The sequence below is a fragment of the Bombus vancouverensis genome, chromosome 2 (assembly GCF_051014615.1).
Source record: "Bombus vancouverensis nearcticus chromosome 2, iyBomVanc1_principal, whole genome shotgun sequence".
NCBI classification, from domain to species: Eukaryota; Metazoa; Arthropoda; class Insecta; order Hymenoptera; family Apidae; genus Bombus; species Bombus vancouverensis.
The window spans coordinates 2,697,490-2,720,730 of record NC_134912.1 but is presented as its reverse complement, the minus strand read 5'-3'; the positions used below and the strand labels follow the sequence as shown (position 1 = coordinate 2,720,730).

The 23,241-nt window shown below is 40.4% G+C and overlaps 1 protein-coding gene across 1 annotated transcript in view; it reads left to right on the top strand.

The window, feature by feature from the left end:
- The window catches only part of LOC143304549 (uncharacterized), a 123,104-nt gene extending 103,313 nt beyond the window's left edge, over positions 1-19,791 (top strand). Inside the window, exon 2 of the mRNA XM_076627014.1 lies at positions 19,712-19,791. The gene's annotated coding sequence lies outside the window, so the exon portion shown is untranslated. The remainder of the gene's footprint in view (positions 1-19,711) is intronic.
- The last annotated feature ends 3,450 nt before the right edge of the window (positions 19,792-23,241 follow it).

Here is a 23,241-nt window from a genome sequence, read left to right as displayed (position 1 = left end):
TATGAATGTTGTTGTAAATTGTTGCGCGGGCTTTTACAACGACAGTTGTCTGCGTTAAAACCACATGAACGAAAGGTAACGTCAAAATGAATTTTGTAGCTCGATCTTGAACAGAATTCCCGAAACGGTATAAGTCCGGTTTAACTCAAATCTTTATTCTTTATACACCTTATAAAACGATTAATTCGAATACAAAGTATCGTTTTGTATCAAATAAGGCACTCTCTTCTTTCGCCTATATTCGATGGAATCGTCGGCAATTGAAATTCGCTCAGCGTAATCGGATTTTTCCGCAGAACAATGATTTAGCATGGACACCGATAACACAAGCCGGATAACTCTTGTAGCAGGAAGAAAAGTCTGCCGTGCCCGTTATTCCGACATCGCCGTTGGGAAGAATGTAAATCACTGTCGTTGATTAAACGATTTATTCCATCTACCTCTTAATTGGACCGGCGCGTTTATAACACGGTCCAATTAAAAGGCAAACGTTACGTTAAACGCGATCATACGTAACAAACGCCTGATAAGAGGTCTGCGGACCTGTCACGGTATTTAAAGAATCTTCGATCAAGGGGATGCTGCGCGTTATCCCGTTGCGTATCCGCCCTAAGCTCTCTCTATCGTCCCGTTCCGCTACCATGTGTCTCTAAGTGGACCGGTTTGCATGGCCACGTCCACGTCTGCGTAGGCTGCATCATCGTTGCGAATCGATTGCTGGTATTAGGAAAAAAAGTAAAAGCGGACGAAAATCGAGAGAAAAGAAAGGGAAGAAACGAAACTGCTTCTCAGGGAAAGAAAGGGTTTCAAGCTGGAGAGAAAGAAAGAAGAGGAGAGAGAGCGCTACACCAGAGAAGATAACAGAAAAATCAACCTTCCACCAAGTTAGAAAAAGCAGAGTCCACGAAAGAACCTACGCGTGGTGTGATGTGCACGCTTATCTCGCCCAGGCTAAGCTTGTCGCGGGCTTGAAACATTCGAGTCTGGCCTAGCCAGATATAACGTACGGCTTATAGTGTCTGGATATAACTTGGCGCTTGCCGTGGATACGGATAAGTACATAGATCAAGAGAAAGGCTAAGGAGAATCAACGGCCGAGATCCTCCTCCTTCTTCTACCGATTCCTTTTCCTTTCTACCTTCTTCTTCGTATCTTCCTCTTCCTCTCCTTCGCTTCCTTCTCCTATTTGCTCGTTCTATCTGTTCCGACTTCCCTGTCCCCAACCAGCTCTATCGAAGAAGCGGTCAGAGGTACCGCGGGAAATTAATGGGCATCTTCGTAACCGCATGAATTGAGTGGAGACTCGTGTTAATTGGGATAAAGTCTCGTGTTTTTCATGAATGAATTAAGCCCCGTGTCGCGTCTAGGCGACGCTCGGTACCGGTGGAGCAACAGCGCCAGTGGTGGTTCCACACTCGATCATCTTCGCCGATTTTCCGATCCCTTTTCAAACTGTCTTCTTCCTGTTTAGCTTGGTTCGTTCGATTCCGACGAGGATCGAGCCCAGGGTTGAGAGCTGCTGCTCGCCCACGCTCCGCTACATTCATTCACTTCTGCGTCGATCTCCCCTGGCCCCGCATCGTGGCGAGGAGGAATCGCCGCGGTGCCTTCGGCTCGAGCGTGTTCACCGTTCCTCGCGTGCGCGCTCACGGCTGCCGCCTGTGTACGCGTCTCCACTCGCCTCGACCTAGCCAGCTGACGTCATCTGATTCCTATACGTTTATCCGCGCGCATTTCCTCGCTCCCTCTGCTACCCCCTGTCATGCGAGCCGGCCATTAATAAACTTTATTACGCGGCCGAATCCGCGTGGCAAAGGTCTTTCGACGCGGGAGACGCGAGAGACGCGCGTGGCTACCCGCTTCACGCCAACAGACATACCGCCCAGCTGCCTTCGATTCCGGATATACAGGGTGTCTTAAGCTGGGTACTAGGGTAATAGATTATTTTACGTGCAAAAATAAGCCATGGGGATGAGATAGCACTAGGAGAACTAAGAATCAGCCACGTAAATTTCATGTACTCTTTCTTGCTTTGGCAAGAAACACGTTTAATAATTATGCAACATTTTGTCGCTCTAGTTCTTAACTCTTCTATATTCACTAGTTTTGTAAACTAGAGAAAACTATGTATAAAGTTTATAAAGTTTAATATTACATATCGTGTGTTAAGATTTGAAGAGGCTGAATATCTGTCGCGTTCTATGTAGAATTCTCGTCGTATTGTCGCGAATTCTTTATAGAAACCAGACTCACGTTTATTGGTTTAAAAAAATTGAATTGAGCAACTAAGAACCAAAGCGACGATTTGCAATAAGAGAATCCCGATCGAACACATCCTCACGCCTTGCTGGTAATACCAATGCGAAAGAAGCTTCTATCAAATCAATGGCAACCTCGAGGAATTGACTAAGAATGTGAAAGTACTATCTGTCCTGGGACACCCTGTATACTATCGATTCTACCGTTCCATCGGGTATTTTTAATGCTGGATTTCTCTTATTTCCTCGCCTGTTTTGCTGTTTCTGTCCGGGTGTTTTGGTCAATCGCGGTATCCTTTTTTGATTTCGCTGTTTTTATACGTGTAAAGGATTTTACACGGGATTTTATTTGACCTCCAAGGTTATGAATTATAGGGGTGGACGTTCGGCGAATAAAATAATTAGAATTTAATGGTATCAAGTTGCATGCATTTAGCAGATAAAATACAGTACTGTGTAAATGTATTTGGAATATCTCCGACACCGATCTTATGGCGCCAGTTAAACATATTTTTAAGAAGATGTTTCCACTTGTTGTTATATGCAAATGACTCTTTAGACATTCGTGATTTCGTCGTTTACCTATGGTTTCTTGCAGTTCACAAATTGTTTGGAGATATTACGGTAAGTGGAATCTCAAGTTAAATGCTACAAAATTGTTTAGGATTGAGACGAAAGTACGAATTAGAAGCTCGAATGAATTTCTTATATAATACAGAAATATAGTATAATATATTCATATAACATAAAGTATGATATAATATAGAATAATAGAAAATACAAAATAGATTTGTCAGATAATAATTGTGTAGTGCTCTCGACAGAACAAAGTATTGATTATTCCAAAAGTAATTAACTAGTTTTCAAAAGAACTTGTATTCCTTAAAAAATAACGATAAAATTTAAATAACACAAAATATATTGACATTTATGAAAACGAAACATTTTCGCTTAATAAATGTTTTAAATCTTACGCACAGAGCTTTATTTGGAACATAATGATACTGACATTATTCGATTTTTTTAATTAATTCTACCATGATGTAATTTTATTTATCGTATATCGTGTAATTAGACTTGCTTTAAACTAAAAAAGTTCGTTAAAATTTTAACTTGGCACTTTACGTTGGTGGTTAATTATTTGATTTCTAACCATTTTTTTCACGCTTATTTATTACCTCCTTTATGATATCCGTTGCTATGAATTATCGACAAAGTTTACCTACTTTGGCTAGCACACCATAGCAGTCGAATAGCTGTCAGATGTAATTTGAATTGCAAAGTAAGATGAGTGCGTTCGATGAACAGCTGTTTCATGTTCTACTTTTTACTTGTTTATCGAGTCATACAAATTGTAATCGTAATGACCCATCTTGATTGATTACGTAAGAAGGACATGAACGTATCTGAAACTTATTGCGTCTGAGACGGTTAGAAACTTGCTTACAAATTATTTTAATAAATAACTAGAGCAATATGTACAAAGATAAAACGATCGTCAACTTTACAATAAATTTTTGTATGTGACGTATTAATAAAATATAATAACACGGCGATGAATAAATGAAATACAGTTCAAAAAGAATGAACATACCTACGTGAATATTTAATTCCTATCTTACATAGCATTATAAAGAATTGCCTCCAAATTATTGGAACTGTTACGTTGCATTAGAACTAGAACGAGATCGCGTAAAAATCGATCGCATTTTTGGCAAAGATAATGACGAATAACACGATCTTCAAGTCTAACTTGGTCAAGGACGAAACGTAAATATGGTTTGTAAAAATTTATTTCGGATCATGGATTTATATTCCACGTTATAAATAACTAATTACACGCAGAAAGCAAGAATTCGGTGATTGAGAAAACATGATTCACACACATAGAACGATGACAAATCTGCTTGCGCACGCATCCGTTGGATGTCACGTTTTCCGAGATTTATGGCGAGATCGCTCTATCGCGATTAGGAAACTGACGCCCTCGACACTTTCCACGATTCAGCGAGAGAGTTCAATGAACGCACAGACCAAACGATTTTCCGTAAGCAGCGATCGCAGCAGCGCAGCGTGTGCCATAGAAAGTTGCGCGCATTAACACGTCGCGGATTGTTCGACGGTAATTGTACAAAGATCCTGTTCCCACGCGTTTTCAGAGCAACTTTTAAATAGACGCATCTTAATTTAACGAATTATTACAGGAATAAGAGGAAAGATACGAATTATTTAATAGTAGAGAAATGTTTTTACCGAAGGAAGTTTCGAAGGACGCAGCGCTTCTTGCTTCGAATAAAAGAGGAAGATCAATTGCTGAAAGAAAACAAAGGCTTCCAATATACAGCGGTTCAAAGAAATTCTTCTTATTAATTTATTTACTTCGTAATTAATTTGTAATTTAACTACTTCATTTTCTTACTCGTAATGTGTATAAAACATAAAGATATATAGAATATCCAAAATAGGGTACTCATGAAATCCAGCGGGTAAAGCAAATCTCTGCGTAGATTCTAGTTTCTCAATTACCGTCATGAAAATAGAGATTCGCATAAACATCTGCTAAACGTCTACTAATAATACTTTCTGTATATCTAATACATTTGTACTTTTTTTATTTACGCCATAAACGAATAAACTTTTGATAACGAAAACAAACGGAATTAATGGGCAAAAACGCGAGTAAGGAAATAAAAGGGTAGAGAAAAGACGGTGCTGGCCAATAACCTTCTTCTTCAGGGCTTGGCAACGTTGCACGCACATAGGTAGCCGGTTGGTTAATGATGCCCGCGCGAATCGATGATTCGTCAATGTCCGGCGCGGAATTGGAATTATCCGACGGAAGAGCAGGGTGTCCTTGGTCGTGCTCGCATCCCTCTTCGGTCCAAGAAAAATCGTGACGGTATTAGGTAATCGAGTACATTGCCTTGGTAGAGGACCGATGATTTCCGGAAGTGGATGTGACAAAAGGATTAATGACATTCCGATGCTCGCAGCGTTTCCTAGCCATTTAACCGGGCTTGAATGGTAATACGTTTCGAAGAAAGCGAAGAATTGAAGTGATGTAAGAAGTATGAATGGGACAACTGTTGAATAGCGCAGGAATTATGAAACTGAGCGTGTACCTAACTTTCGTTTAGTTCCTTGAAGAATCGGAATTATATTAAAACGGCTGAAATAAACTGTTCGCGTAATGTTAGATAATTACTTGGTTATATGGCGATGACTATCTTAAATTTTAATGAATATTCAAGTAGCTCGGTTCAGTCGGTACCACAGAGAAATATAATTGCTGCTATATAATTGTTTTATACCATAGCAGGGAGTATAGAAATGGAGTAAGTAAAATGTCATAGCAAATTCTAATTAATTTAATTTGTAATTATTTCTTGAAACAAAAGTTTGGAAGTCGTCCTGTATTTATAGCGCCACGAATTACATCTTTGGATTTAGTAGCTTTCCTAAGCTTACGTTATACATAGAAAGGAAAAAATAGAAATGATACGATTAATTGAATTTACGCGAGTATTTCCTCAATCATACTTTCACCACTGTACAGGGAACATTAGAAATTGAGAAAAGGTTTGAGATTGCGAATGAGACAAGAAGTGTTCATAACCAGTGAATCTTTGGAAATGATCTGTAATTACATTACCAACATTGTCTCAACAAACTCCTTTTCTTCTGACGAATACAAGTTATATCCTCGTAGAAAATTACGAGCGCTGGTTGAGCTATCAATGTACACGATACAATAGTTGTATAAATGAATTCTTTCCGACAGTAAAACTTCCACTTTGCACAAAAATCGGAAAAAATTCATTTCTACGCCCAATACATATGTACATGTTTTCTTTTTTTTTTTTTTACAAAGGAGTTTATCGAGTTCAGAAAATACAGATTTTAAGTACATTATCCACAATAAACATGAATTTTTGTAATGGTATGTTAGGCAAAGGTACCGATGTACGCGGTACGACGTAGCCATGCTGTATTATGTGTCGGCGCTTTACATTTTTTGTTGCATGATGCAGTTTTTGGGTGTAAGCCTCTGGGGAGCGGAGCTTTTTTTTCTTTTTATTTTTTTTTCTGTCCTGAAAAACTTGGTCGCAAAACAGGACGCTTCGGTACATATGTACATGTGCGTATACGTAGATGGCGTAAAAATGATTCATAATCGAATTTGGTGAATCGCAAATGACCGGCCAAACTACTTAGCCTGTCTCGAATAACCTTGTAACTCAAATAGCCATACCTTCCACTTTACGTATGAAAACGTGAGGTCCAAGGATACGGTGGAATCGCGAGCATGGCAACGATCCAGTCGGAGCATCCGCGGATGGAAGGAGGCAGGGCAGCGTCGGCTGTTGAGCTCTCGATCTTGATCACGATATGCGAACATTATCCTTAGGAGGAAGCGCGAGCGATGCGGAAACCGCGAGAGCGTTCCGTTGCACACGTGGCCGAATGCTGCGCAAGCCCGGAATCGTGACTTTTTCGCGAACACCTGTCTATCTTCCGCCGAATCGTGCACGTATCGGTCGCACGACCTGTCCCGGCACGTAGGAGGAGATCATCTCCATGATCAATGGTCCGCCACGGCGACTGCAGCGACTGCATGTGTCCCCGGGGCCATAACTGTATTCGCGGATAGCACGTAAGATTATGGATGAACCGTTGCACAGTTGCGGAACAATGGCAAGTTAATGGCAATGCACGCGGCATCCCTGGGCTGCCGCCACGGTTCCTCGCCGCGGTTGTGTCCCTAAGCACAGAGCACTGCCGCGCCAAGAAACGCGTAAAGCCCCGTTTACATCGTTGCGACAGTCGTGCGCTGCAAATCCATCGCCGTCTTTTCATCGTCTCGAAGTTATACTTTGTCGCGAATAGATATGCGAGAAAATAGTACATACTGGAGAAGTTAAGCGCTACTAAACAATCTTCGTTCCTAACCTATTAAGGATTCATGTTCAACAGGACATCGTCGACTTCGCGTCGCGATATTGAAATAAACGATGCCAAAATACGAGGATCCAATACTCATCATTTTGCTAAACGATGAGACGTAAGTACATATAGATAGCAAACAGTGATCAAATCGTTTAACATAGAGCGTCGAAATTGAGATGTTCACATCTCTTTAATGAAATGAAGCTTGTACTCCTATCGACCGAACCTACTTATTTAAACATGGACCACTATTATACGAACAGAAAGCAGTACGTAATGGAGAAAGTTGATGAAATCCGAGTTCAGGTTCAAATAAGTGGAGTTTTACTGTACCTAGTAGTTGTTGCAATCGATTCGCATAGATGCTGTTTATCTTGGCTCTTCAAATGCAACTCTTTTTAAATTTCAATTGTATTCTACCGTTTATCGCAGTAGTATGAACGGACCATAACGCGATCACGTGTTTGCACGCTCACGTTCCTCTGGAAGCAGAGGCGACGCGACGTTGCGTGGACATGCGTGCGCGCATCCTATTGTCGTAATAATGCACGTTCCCACTCTTCACGCCCGGTTGCCGGAGGCGTGTCGCGTTCCTAGGAAAGCTGCCCATCGATTTCGCTACGATGGGTAATTTTCTAGCGCTTTGCGCCGCATACGTTGGCCGATCGTGAGAGGAGATCGGTGCGTCAAAGCGGATCGCCAGTTGTCGATACAGTTAGCAGAAACGTACGTAGATTCTTATCGATCGATTCGAATAATATTAAATCGAGTCGATTGTATACGCGTATGTGCTTCACACGAATTATCGCACGATATTTCGTGATTTGTGTCTTTTAATATACATGCTACGTCCGGCTTGATATCGCGTATGTATTGTAAAAGTTGCAATCCAATACACATCCGTGTGAACGCGTGAACTGAATGAAATGGGATTTTTCAATCGCGTACGCTACCGTAGTAAACGTCTTTGTTTTCAGCAACTCCAAGGAAACTTTTTCAATCTCGTTCCATCGATCACGAGTTAGGAGGAATGTATGCTTTTTTTTATTTTTTGTTTTCGCTTATATAACGTAGGAATCTTTGATAAGAAAAATGATAGAGACGATAATAAATCTGTTCAATTTACCGTGAACATTATGAATTATCCTAGATGTTAGATAATTGTAGTAATTATCCTCGGTATAAACAAAATAAATGCGATTGCTCGTTTTTGAGACGACATTGTTGCATGAATCATACGTAAACCAGTTGTATATCCAGGAAAATCTGAAATACTGCGATGGCGCGTTCGGCCCGCAATAAACTCATTTGAGAACGCTTGATCGAGATATAGTGCGGTCCATTTATTTCCGCGAGGAAGACTTCTTTTTACGTATCTAGGTACATAAATGTGACCAATTATCTTCATTACTTCGGACGAGATACCAGCTAGAAAACAACGAAGCTGGAAGGGAGGGAGATGCAAAATCCTGAGTATAGAGAATTTAAATTTATTACAATCTGAGTAGAATTAATTATTTCGATTTTGCAAATTAATAGCTGTGCACGAACTAAATAAAACGACGTTGTTTTAAACTTAATTAAATATGCTGGAAGATATAATAAAATTGTATCTGATTAATATAAGTAAAACAAGTGGTTGCAACTTAAATTATTTTTGCGTCTTTTTACCGAATCTGGCTTGTTAGGCTCGATTGGTTAACTCACTCGGTACAACACTACGTTCTTCCTTTCTTGTCGATTTAAACTTGTTCAATTTAGTTTAATTTTCTCACCTTCGTCTAATCTTATTCGATTATACATAAAATTTCGCTAAAACAAGATAAAATCTTACTTCAATAGGTAAATTTTTTAATTAATTTACTCTCTCTACCTAAAATTCCATTTACTTTGTTGAATTTTCTTATTTCCATCTGATCTTTTCCACCTAATTTCACACGAAACGTTTAATTTTATAAATTCTTATCAAACATCAGTCCATTTTTAATGTAATTGTTGAAGTAATTCCTTGAAGAGAAACTCTACATCTTTATTTATGTATATCCGTGACCTGGAGAACGCTATTACGCAGAAAATAGAATTTAATGAAACAAAAATATTCTAAATAAGGAGAGGTCCTTATTATTGTACCCTTGAATATACATTATGTTTTGGGTTACAAGGTCTAGGAATAAAGGAACTAGATTTCTATTTATGTTCCTTGTAGCCTTTAGCTAAAGCTATGAGGTTAACTCTTTTGGTAATGTCCTTTTGCTATAAACATATGGACGTGCTCCCTATCGATTCTATTGTATTTGTAGAAGATGGTTTAAATGACGAGGTATCTTGATATTGAAAACCGTCAAATGTATTTAAAATAATTAGTAGATACAGAGAATGTTCGCTAAGACGCCCGGTGTTAACTGATTCGCTAAGACCGCGGATTCATCGCTAAATGAAATTGCTCGAGACTGAGACTGAAAAACTGGTCACGTTACGATCGCGTTCGTTTATTTATATTGGTCGGGGGTATACCGAAAAATTTAAATTCGCCTTGTTTTTGCCCGCAGTTTGTTTATTATTACATCATGTATGTCCTAACGATGCTGATACTCTGAGACGAAACAACAACATGATTCGAATTGTCCTCTCGCTCATGTGCCGCTACATATTGTAACACTAAGGAGAGTAAGGATCTGGATCAGCATAAACTTATACATTATACTTATACCTTTACTTATTTCAATATATTTTTCTATTACAAATTCATCCACTCGTTCTTCTATCAATCGACCTCAACAGTAATCTGCTATTATTTCATTCACAATCTTTCTAATTCTAATTCGGTCTAAAGAATCATGCTCTCAATCTAACAGATTTTTTAGCCGATTCGATTCTCGCCGTTCCTGCGAGTAACAAGGTAGCATGGCTATGCATAACGATTAGTCATTGGATCGATTATCGATTATAGTCGAACCGAATTTATTCCGGCCTCGGTGTTAGTAGTCGCGTCACGTACGATCGAATCGGATACAGAGCAGACAGAAAAGAAAAAGATACGATTGAATTGTAATAGAGTCCATGTTCGTGTCCATTGCGAGATATTATCGCGATCCAATCGGGATGAAATTAATAAAGCAATTTGTCTGCTGAATTAATACCGATAGCCCCAATTCAGAGTGACTTCTGTCCTATGACAGCGCACTATTTCACAAAGGCGCCTTTTATGCTTTTCAGCTTGGCATTATCTTCGATGGTCTGAATTCCAATGGAAATGTATCATCATCAAAACATGTTGCTAAACATACGTCAATGTTCCACCTAATCAGCCAATTTTAAAATGGACTTTGTTATTACTTTCAAATTTTGAATTTTAAGCATAAACAAATTTAACACATGACGTTTAGAGTTTCTCTAGGGTCGCAAGATGGAATTTCTTTTTACTCGTTCTGTAACGCCAACGTTGAATTGTTGCAAAACTCGATTAGCATTGTACAAATTAACGTAGAATTATAATATGTGTGGATAGAAATAAATCCGAAGCTCGTCGATAGAGTTTAGATTGTTTTCCGATAGACTTTTTTAACACTGAGCAGAATATAATCGAATTTAAAAAATAAAACAATATAAGTAGTAAAATAGTAGATATATTTTATAATAATTTTCAAAATCAGATGTATAGCTTTGTTATTCACGAACAGTGGTATCGTATATATATTCCATTAGGCGATAAAAATGATTCTAACAACGCTGCAATCTTTGCATAGAGTACCTTTTTACTTGACTGTTTCGTCAATTTTGGAGGGCTTGAAAGACCTTTTATTTCATCATCGATTTCTTAGAATACTCAAATAAATTATCATCAAATCGTTTGACTATTCGCGTCATCGGTTGAAATAGATTCACACGAATCACACGATCACCTGCTGTTTCGCGTTAAAAACGACGCAGCTCGAAATTATACGCGAACATGCATGATTTCAGGGAGCATCTAGAGATTCCGCGAATCTAAGTCGCGGTTTTGGCATGGACAATATGCGAGTCACGTAATTTTGGAAACAGTATTTGGTTTCGATCAGTCAGCGAAGTTCCCCGAAAATTTCGGCTAGCGAGTCACGTGAGTAAGGAATATTAAAGTCAGAAACAGGGTACGGTTCTTAGTATCCAGGATAGGCTTGGCTAATCGCTCGTAAATACGCAGCCAATGCTTCGCGCTGCCTCGCGTATTCGTAACCCATAAAGTTCGCTTGACTAGAATTTCAACCAGCCACGTAGTCCCGACCTAACGTCGTGATTTTATCAACCTACGGACATGACTATCGAGTCTGAGAGCTGTACACCTTTCTACGTGCACGTACTTCCCGATCCTTACGCGGAAAAGCGGTCTAAATGGACTTGTTGGATTAATTATTCGAGCGCTGATTCCAAAGAAGCGGAATTGGTTTCTATAGAGGAAAAAGAAAATACATCAATTGAGTTTCTTACGATTGAAATGACGGCATATAATAGGTTGTCCGAAAAGTATGTTTCTTTTACAGACACGTCTTTTACAACGACGCATCTTTATACGAACATGAAATCTAATCTGTCGAACGTCGTGATCTTTATTTTGATAGAACAAAATGGATCACACGTAATTCGATAAAATAATATAAAACGGAAAATGTTGTGCATCCATTATTTCCTTATGAAACGAAAGAAACTTTCCGGACGACCTAATATTTGAGTAAGAATGGCACATACATTACGAAAGTTTTAACACTGGTACATATAATGACGGACAAAAGAAATTTTATGAAATAAAGAGTATAAAACGACGTCATAATCTTACAGAATGAATTTGTATTCAATAAGAAAAGCGAATAAATGTAATATATACTACAGAATAACTAACTATTACAAATATGGTTAAACCAATATGGTATTTCTAAAATTACTAAAATTCATAGTGCATCAAGTTTAGACTTTTTTCTTGTCCGTTACTGAGTTTCATGAAAGATAACAATATTAAAAAGAAAATGAACTACAAATTCTGCTATTCTAAACAACTGTTCAATACAAAATTTGATTGGAGTAGAAAGAATGTTATTATTGATATTAGTAGGATTATTTTCGAATTTATGATAAAACTTGTAGATGCTTCAATGGAGGTAGAATTAGGGAAATATTCCTAAACGTTTGGCTGATAGTGTATTAATCTTCAAGATTCCTGTGTCAAGTTGGTTCATAAATATTATTTCAAGATAATATCACGATAACATGCAATAACACCCCGTAACGTTTCCCTCATCATACACCTCATAGAATTCACATTCTTTCCCTCTAAAATCACTGCTTCTTATTTTCCCTCCTTATTTTCTCATCGTTTACAATTTCAACTTGTCAATTTGAAGACATCGTTTTTAAGCAGCACGCCGGTCTACTGGAGGCAACCGTGTGCGCTATTCGATCGCAATTGCGATCTTAGGTCGTGGAAAGTGTTCTTCCTAGTGCGTTCATGAGCCAGAAGGATGAGAGGTAGGGCGTTGGTAGACGACAGTGAGCCGGTACGTGGGCCGTGATCCAGGGCCTCCGCCAGTACCGGTCTTACTGGGAAACGCTGTTATCCTGCCCTCGAGGCCCAAGGTGTACCGCAAGGACACGAATGTGGCAGTTTTTGTCGCCGTCGTTCTATCGTTCCGGCTGGCGCACGAGCTAAAAGCTTCTTTTCTCGCATCGAGTTAGCGGAGGCCCCGAACTCGCTCGCGGTATATTATTGCATCGATAAACACGCCTACGTCTTTGTCTCGAGGGAACCGTGCGGGCGCCGTTTTAGCCTTCGTCGTTCGATCGAAATTAAGGTGGAAACGAACGAGGAAGGACAAGAGGGACTTCGAAGGTCTTCTCTGTACGTTCGGTATTCAGTAAACGACGTTTCGGAATGAGTTTCAGGAGGGATATTTTTTCCATGGACGTTTTTAACAAGAAATCCTTGTCGCCCTTGGAGCATCGAAACGGGTGTACCTTCACTTTCGGCATGTCTCGTGTTTGGTTATTACCGGGGAGTGGTTCGGGTATTCGTACGTGAAAGGAAAGGTTGATATATCATATCTTGCGATTAAAAAACGTATATCACGTGTTTCAGAAGGAAATAATAAGACTGGTATTGTACATGAGACGCTTTTTATTTGTTTAAAATCTTGTTGCGTGATTGCGAGAGGAATAAAAGGTATTGGATAAAAAAGCTTTGCGAGGTCGGAGAATATAAACGTCTGTAAGGTATTGTTAAGAGTTTGGATTTCGGAAAATAATTGATAAATTGAAAGTCCCTTTTCAAATCCGTTCTTGATCGATGGACCAATTTTAATCGAATCTATGATTCGTATATTATACATTTTCGGTAATCGAAGGAGTATTAAATTACGTTTTATCAAGTGAGATTTTATATTAATAACCTACACCAGTATATAATTTCTCGTAATAAATCTAAGTTCTTCAATTGTCGTCTCCTAATAAGTAAAACCAAGGAACGGAATTGATATCTTCTTAACTCGAGTTAAAAGAGGAGCACAAAGAAGATACTGTCCAAAATTATTACTGAAAATTCCTAACTGTAACTCGTGAAAGTTACTTTCGTATTCCAGAAGTCACGCTTCACTCCCTATCCTAATAATAATCTGACGATTGTATATAATTATCTAAATCTATCGTAATCGTTGGCAGAAAACAGGAACTTAACGTAACTCTGTAACTGCAACGAAAAAGGAGCAACTTTCCAAAATTATTACTCAAAACTTTGAACCATAACTTCTCGAAGCCACTCTCGTATCACATTCCAAAACAAATTGCGGCCACACATCATACCTTATTCGCCGCCAACACGCCAAAGAATCTAGACAAATCCAGCGTACAATCTCGTTCGTTTCGAGCAACTTTATATTCGCCTATTCGCGGTATCCGGGCCGCGATCTGATGGCTGGTATATCACGCTCGCGTACACACGCACGCACGCGACGGAGAAGTGGTGCAGAGCGAGTGATGCATGGACGCGAGCCAGTGTCTCCAGTATTCTTAAAGAGCGCTATTTATACCCCTGACTGCACAGGCTAAAAGAACGGCCAAGGAGCGGGTTCCTCAATAAGGCAGCAGGTAGGCTGTACAGTGATTCAGAGGCAATTTTTCCAGCTGCTCCAGACGGTGGCTCGACTCTCTGTCTGCGTGTGCACGCTTCCATCCAGCATCCACCCTTTCTACGTCTCTTTCTTATCCGACTCTTCGTCGTTCGCTTCCTCTTCCTTCCAATCGCTCACGGCTCTTCCCTTTCGTTGCTGGTTTCTTTTTCGCGCATCCTTCATGCCGCTAATCCCGAATCATGGATCTTGTTGTCACCTTGATCGCTCGCGATCGTCTGGTTCGCCGCTCAGCCGGCAGCCTTTAAAGGAGAATCAGGACAACACTATCGCACGCCTATGTGGATATAGATATATAAATACTTGAGACACAATTAAGGATGCGGCTGATCACTCGAAGGTGTACTTTTCTGGCTGATTGGCTCGACGAAGATTCAGGAAAGTAAATTGGGCAAAGTAGGAGTTTGTTAACTTTATCGATTATTATCGGTGATCTTATTCGTTTTAATTAGAGTGATTGGTGCTATTTTGAGAGTCTTTTAATATAATTCCCATTCATCGCAGTGAAATTATACTTTTTCGTCAGCTATGCAAGGCTATAATCGACGTTATTATTTAAACTAGTTTTTATTTTTTAAGATAACGAGAGTAAATCAGTGTGATTGAAAATGTACAGAAGCTATTTGAGAAATATACAGAGATATTTGATCATCCGTTATATTAATAATTATAATAATTATATTAATATGTTCAATATCTATTAGGGTCATCTTTAACAATTACCGAATATTTAAAATAGTGCAAATAAAATTTGTACACTTATAATAAATATCATATCTTCAAATTGTTCTCAAATTTTACCAATATGATCGTGACAGTCTCTCGTTATAGTGCTAATAAAATCGCACAAGTTTTACACAACACATATAATAGACGAAAAGTTTTCTATAAGTTTCCAAACGAGCCACTTTATATACAAACTTGTTAGAAAATTCAATATTGAGCTATCATAAATATCCACGCAGTAACTAGGAAAAATCAGGCGACTTTCTGATTTAGTTGACCCGTTGGTGCACGGAACTAAGAGCAAGAATCGGGCCGGTGTGTGTCTATTACCGTGTCTGCTGTGTTCTGGCCGGATAACGAGCCTGGAGAACGTTCTCGCATAAAATGTGATCGAGGCGCATAGTTTGCACCGCGTCCTTAAAGGTTTCGCATTCTCGGGCAAAGCGGCCGCAACGACCGTAGCAGAGCGGAATATAAGCGTTATCAAGCGCGACGATTTCGCTGGCCTGGTACCGTTATCTCATTAGGCGAATTACCGAAGAGGCTCGAATGTTTATCAGCGGCCCGATCGAACTAATGATAGCTCGATACTGACGATCGCTTGGCAAACCGAGAACACTTGGAGCCAGCGTGGGCGTTGGGGCACCTCAATTAACATTGGAATGGCATTGCCGTCGATTTCACGTGGGCGTTCGGTATCCGAGACACGTATCCTTTCCGTTCGTTTCACTGTCGTCGCCGGTGCTGCAAGTGGCTGCCTGATTTGTCCTCGCGGTTTCGTTGGGAGCTCTATGCTCTATTCGATTTCTGGCGTGGGTTTATTTCGTGCGTTTCACAGTATGCAATTCCTGTTATATACTCTCTTGTCATTTGCTTCCCTTTTTATTCCAGGCTGAAATAGTATTGTGTATAGTTGGGTATTTTTTTACCTTCCACGTAGAAAATGTCTGCTCTGCTTTATTCTATTTTGGCGTGAGTTTATTTCGTGCATTTGACACCTTGCACTTCCTGTCCCTGCTTTGTTTGTCGTTTGTTATTTATAGTAGCATCGTACGATTACAACACCTACATAAAATTTGTTACTTTTTTAAAATACAAAAGCGCTATATGTGATGAAAAGTTTCATTTTCTCTAATTCTTACTCGGAACACTTCAATATACATAGCAAATATGAACGATTAATTGCATAAACTGTAACGTATAACGAGCTAATATCTACTCTGTAATCAATTATTTATACAAATGAACTTATATCTGTACAGATGTACACTATATGTTACTGCTTAAGTAAGTAACATACACCTTCTACCTCATCGATTGAACAGAAAAATAACATTTCACTGTTTAAACGCAATATTCAATCTTTGCTTGCGTTTCGTTTTATCTGTCTCCCCATATCCCGAGCTACGTAACGAATAAAGTAAAAGTATTTAATAAGTAGGTAGATCGTTCTCTGTTGTCAACTTCAAGCAAGTGTTGATACCGGTTACGAGGCGAATAATTGTGGGTTTTCACGGCCGGTTGATGGAAGAAAGGAGCGTTTGCTTACCTCGCTGTACTTCTTCATTAACAGCGTTCGAAAATTAGCGTTCAACTGCATTTCGCGTGATTTAACCTTAAACTTGTTTTATTCTTATAAATCACAGTGCCCAGTATGTTATAGACACAAGCTGTTATACCGGACGCAAGTATTTAATATCTTTTCTTCGTAAACGGTGTCATTTGTTGTTTAGCGATGATTTACTTTTTATACATGATAACTGTATGTGTAACAACTATAAAGTAAAATAATTCAGCTTTTGTAGAAACATCTCCAATAAGGATTATTGTCAAATTATAAATTGGGTGTATAGAAAATATACGTTTATTATGTACATTGGGAAAAGTGTTATTTTCATCTTCCTGTATAATAGAAGTTTTAAAAATACATTTCTTATATTTTGAAGCATTACAGGCATAAGCGCCAGAGATAAAGCTTGAAATAGTGCGGATTAATATACGTTCGATATTATTAAAAGTCGGTTTTAATCTTGCGACGGGATAAGAATCAAAAAAACAATTATTGTATATCTAAAATTAATCAACCATTTAATGATCGTTTTCTCGCTTTAAAGGCTTTTTAATTAACTTGCGACTGTTATACGAGTATACTATTATACGAGTGTATCGTACATTACTTTCTCTAAAAATACATTCAATATAAAGAACACATAAATATTTATAATCTCACCTTTTTCGTCTCCAAATTAATATTTGTTATTATATACGACTGCATACGCGGAATAAACTCATAAGAATGCAGAAGTTAAAGCGATAAAACATCCAAACAGTACAATACAACTTACCTTCGATAACTTTAATTGATCGATTCAATCAGTTCAATAAAGCACAGCTGAAATTTCAACTGGCGTTTCATCAGAGGCAGGAGTCCCATGGCATCGCGGCGATTAGTCAGGTCGTCGACTAGAAGCAAGCGGGGAAGGAAAACGGTGAACGCACGTTCCGACGCGGCGTTCGGAAAAATCGATCGGCTCGGGGAGAGGATATCCGATGGTTCGCGGGATCGTTTGCAGACCGCTTACACCGACAGATGGGATTATCTGATCTTGAATCTAGCTGGGACGGCTCGACCGCGTATAATTGCCATCGCTGAGCGAACGAGCGTAGCTTGGTCGAACGCGCCAGCTAGAGAGAAGAGAGAGCCCTTCTTTTTCTACCTACGGTTCGTTCCTTCGTCGACCGGCCATACAGTGGTCCATTCGTTGTGTTACTCGTTCTCCATCATGATCGTAGGTCTGTTGGTTCGTTGGTCCGTTCTTTCGTACGTTTCTCAGCTGGTTCGGTTCCCGGACAATGGTTGCTGCTTCTGGCGTCGTTGCTGCCGGCTGGCCAGCTCGTTCCCCGCCGGAGTCAAGGCTGTGAACTGGGAATGTGCGTGCAACTATGCTACCTAGACCTTTTATTCCTCCTGGTATCCGCCGCCTTCCCTTACCGTAGCTTATACGCGTCGGCAACGGCCATCTAGTAGTGCGTCCGCATGAATCTACGCCTCCCCATCCCTACCACGCTAGTGTCCTATCTTCCTTCCTCCCTTCTCCTTATCCGTTTCTCTTTTCCTCTTTTCCTCCTTTCGTTTCCAGCTCTATTCATCCTCTCCACCTTAGCCGTCGTTCCCACTTCGTCCTCCTTCTAGTTCTTCTCTTCCTCTTCGTCTTCGTCCTCTTCCTCCACATCTCAGGACCAGACCCAGGTTGGTCGGCTTCCTCCTCGTACCTCCCCGCTTCGTCTCCCCCTCGTCCCGCCGCTCTCATCCCCCTTGATAACGATCTTCCACTGACCATGCCGCGCGCGGACTTTTACAAACCCCCTGGCACCTGTCCACCCAAGTAGATAATAACGCTGCCGCGAATCCCGCACCGCAGCCTGATTGCCTGACTGTTACCTTACCCACCCTGCCTATTCGTCCCTCTCTTTCTCCATCGCGCCGATTTCACCGCCGCGCCGCACGGCGGTCGCGCGGCTGTCTCTCGTCGTCGTTGTCTCTTCGTCGTTTCTTCGTCCTATCTTCTCTTCTCTTAAGGTTCGTATCGGTCTTTGCTGTTTTCCCTCACTAACCGAAGGAAGGAACGGGCGGTAACATAGAGCGTCAGCACGAGGAGGACGAGGAGAACGCGGTTTTCTTCTTGCCGTGCGGTCGCCGAGGTTAGGCAACCGCTTCAAGGAATCATTGTCTCGCTCTCTCGTGGACGATCTTCTTCGCCGCTGTTCTCCGATCGTCGCGTGGGTCGGTCGTAAGGATGTAAGGATATAAGGCTTGGATATAATATACGATATAACGAACGTGCGAATTAATCACGCGGCGGCCTTCCCCTTTTCTTGGTTTCGTGAGTTTTCAGCTTGTGCTGTACTAGAGAATGTTAGGATGGTTTGCACCAAGGAAAACATTCCTCTGTTCGGAGACTCGCGGATCTAATTTGTAATGAAATTTTGCTCGTAACGTTCAGCTGGTACCTTTTATTCATGGAGAAAGATAATAGTCTAAGTTAGAAATTATTTGGGGATTTTAATTTATCCTGCTACGAACCTCGAATTTCTATATCTCAATCTTACTCTTATTTTAGCAAGCATCAAGAATTTGTAATATTTTAAGAAGATGTCCAACGATTGAAGGATTGAAACGAGAAATCGTGCATACCAATAAGACTTTTTTCATCTTTTGTCCAAACTGAAGAATAGAATGATTGAGCGAAGGACGATGGAACAGGATTCATTTTTATTCTATATTGATTTTTATTGCATCAAACGCGTAAATGATTTCATTGTACCATGGATCCTACTTTACGTAGACTTTCAAGACTACGAAACTTTCAATATCGTCCATAGCAGAGTTTAAAAATTTGACGTTATGTATTAACTTTCGAGCGTACAAAGCTTCAATAAGCAGGATGAGAGAAGAGCATTTTGAAGCGTTTCAGAATTTAAAACCCTGGTAATTCTGCAAAGCAGAATCTTAAAATGCAGAATAAAAGATTCGAACGATCAATATAATAGAACAGAATAGCATTCATAGCAACGTCTTCGTTCGCATAATGCTTCGTCCTCGGCTCATTTCTTCCTCCGCATCTGTTCCAGGTAAGCGTGTCCGAGCGCAGTGCGTGTCACCTGCGCGCTTTATGACCGCTTGTCATCGACGCGTGTGGCGCGACTGGTCGAATCCATCAAGACCACCTGGGAATCCTTGTCGTTTGAACGAAAAACCGCTTCGTGACTGTGGCGAGTAGGATGTCAAGGAGGATCCGTTGAGGTCGGTTACACAACATTTACTCGCGCGATTCAGATGGAAATTCAAACGCGTTCTTCCGAGACGGAACGATTTCTTTTTCCCTTCTGTCCCCTTCTCATCTCCTTTTTCAGGTAGTTACAATGTTCGTGACTTGCGTAAAACAGTGTTTAGACTAGCTGCTTGTTTAACCCGCCCGAGTCAAAATCTTTTTTAGATCGTGAAACACGTTTCCTGGATATCGCTTGTTATGTTAATTGTCTCTATTCTGAAAGATCGATCGTTTCCTCTGAAACGGACTGGTAGCGATTTGTTGGCATAATGTTTAAGAAATATTGGAATTTTGGAAGAAAATATCTATAGCCACGTTGATTATATTCAAACTTTCTATGGTCCTATTCGTTGTGCTTGAAAACATTCTCAGCCTTCAATTTTTCCCAGCTTATTTCCAATTTTTATTTAAGCGATTAGAGGCACACTGTTTAAATGTCTTACACATATTACGTGTGTGTCATGAAACGACATGAAACGTACGCTAGAATGTTTCATTAGTTTTTCCTCGCTAGCTTCGATATACACGTCAGATCGAGTTCTAGTTGCGCGAGTCAATAGCCAGTTTATTAATATTAAATAGAATTCCTTTGAGGGGTACGTCGACGGCACGTTGCTACCATTTTATTAATTAATTAGGGGAAAAGGGAACGGAAGCCTTTGAGGTTGGAATATTTCTGTAACGAGGCCACGTTACGTTCCATTGCCGCCATTTCAGAACGTCCGACGATCAATGCTGCGCTTCTGTAATATTAAATTTCAATCGTGCCTGGTTTTAAACGTGCAACCAGAAGGAATCGCCGTGTGCGTTTGTGTATGTGCGCCGGCATGATCGATTATTCGATTAGGAAATTCTGAAATCGGATGCCGCGAATCTATTATATTGTATCCGCAACGAGGCCGCGATTTATTACGTAACCCCCGCTGTCGCAGCTCGGCTGAACGTAATGCTTGAATTATTAAAATCATGTTTTATTCCATCCACCGGATATTTACGAGGTAAAAACGTTTTAACGAGAGCGGCTACCTGGATAGCTTGATTAGCCCGCTTTTTTAACCGCGTGCCAATTCATCGAGGGAGGAATTTTTTTAAAGGCTTCAAATATTAATATTAATTCTATGTTGGTGAAATTTTATCATTCATTGCGTAGATCGTATGATACAATTTTTATTACAACGGACGTATTAAGTTTCTTTTCGCCATCGATAGCTCCACCAGATTTTATACGCGTTCGTAACAAAAACCCTAGAAACTTATCGAACAACTCAGTATAATTTCAAATATGCTCTACAGTCACTCTGACAGTGAACAAATTTTCTTCGAAATCTACTCTCACTTGCGCAATAGCAAACGGATCGAAAATAACAATTTCTTTTGCTCCATCGCGCAGAAAAAACTCTTTAACGGAATCAATCTTCCAGTTTAACACGCGACATTTGGTTCCCTCACTGTGGTATTAATTCTCGTTCGAACAAAAAAGGATGTAGTCTTCTTTGCGCGACTAGACGATTAACCGTTGTCACGAGAAGAAAAACTACGATTTGACAGTGGCCTGTGAATGAGCACGATTAAAGAACGTTAATGACCCAAGCAGAAAAATGAGGAACGCAAAACGCGAGACCGGTCTCCTCGGAAACTATATAATTCACGTGCGTTCGGACACCCTTAATGGTATATCGCGGTGATCGCGCGCCGCGATCTTTTACGTTCTGCGGAACGGTGAAGTGGCTGCCTCTTTGTAAGAGGGAGGACTAAGTGAGCAAAGATAAAAAGCATCAAGGTCTTCATGGAATTCTACGAACGTCAAGAACCATTGGCCATGGGTGTATGACCGTTAACGAGCTCCGTTTTACCGGCTAAAAGTCTCCCTTGTTTCGTTCCTTTTTTTTTTCTTTCTTTCCTCGTATGTCCCCTGTTCCTCTTTCTCGATTATGATTTCATTCTTTATTGTGACACTGTGCTGTGCGTACAGCACAGCTTTGTACGGTGATTCGTTCGTTCGCTTTTGTGAGACGTCTGCTGATGTCATTCAGTAGGATGTATTGTGCATTGTTGCGTGCTGTTGGATTCTGATGAATTTTGGAATAATTTTTGTAATTGAAAAGGGATGGTACCGTATCGAAGAGCTGAGAGTCCTAGTCGTTCTACTGCTATTCTTCGTAAAGTTCTACGTTTACTGTTATGAGAGCTTCGTTATAACATTTTCAATCACTGAAATATATCCGAACAGAGAATAAAGTTTTAAGTTACGGTAATAACTTAGTAGAGATTTCTTGTTATAAATTGGTCAGGATCGTTACCCTAACCAGAAAGAAACTGCATAATTTGGTACTGTGTCAGAACACCGAAAGAGTCAAAGGGGAATTTCAACGGCTGAGAATGGGAAACTACAAAAGTAATCGTCAACTATCGTTTCCTAGATTTCCTTCTATTCTTTCTGCCAATTATACGTTCAGGATATCATTTTTTTCTAAACTTTTAAATATCTCCCACTTTCTACGAGGAACTTTTGAAATACACGCGCGATATAATACATTCGTAAAAATTGTTTGCGCTATATGTTTCGATACTTTTCATACGCCACTGTACATCCATATAAGCAACGAAACTCATTCGTTTCGACTTTTCCATTTCTCGTTTGTTCAACTCTGCACATAGTCCTATTTTCACACGAGCCACGTTCAAAAACTTGAACGAATACATCATCGCGGGCATAGGCTGCTCTCAACGTTGAACTTTTCCAGCCCCAGCCGGCAACCCGATCCAATTAGCGCTGGCAACGTCGAAATATCCGTTCGCTAATTGCGCTGCTTAAATCTATTCGTCCTGTTACTTTCCCGGCCGCGGCGGCGCGGCGTTCCAAGAATTTAGTCGTTGTCGTCGTTCGTGGTCGTCGTTGCTGGACGGTTAATTACGTTGCTCGAATTACCAGGGACCCGAGGTGACTTTGATCTGGGAAAGTTCGCTACGGCGCGTTCTCTCTCCTCTTTCTAGAGAAGGGAACACGTAAGCCTCGAATCTGGTTCGAGCAACTTCCTACTCGATCGCTGGTCCACATCAGTCTGTCGTGCACGATCGACGGACGTTTCGAATCAGCCGGTTAAACGGCCCGCTATTCGTCTTTACGCGGACGACGTTGTGTAATACGGCAATAGCACCCGGAAGGTACCATAAGAGAGGAACACGTCGACGTGTCCAACATGTGAACTTTCACTGTCGTTGATCCCCGCTGTGGCAGCTTCGCCTCTATCGGCTACCCTCCTGTCTTTTCGTTGGCTTTCTTCTTATTTGCTTGATCGATGAATCATAATTAGATCGCGGATACTTGTA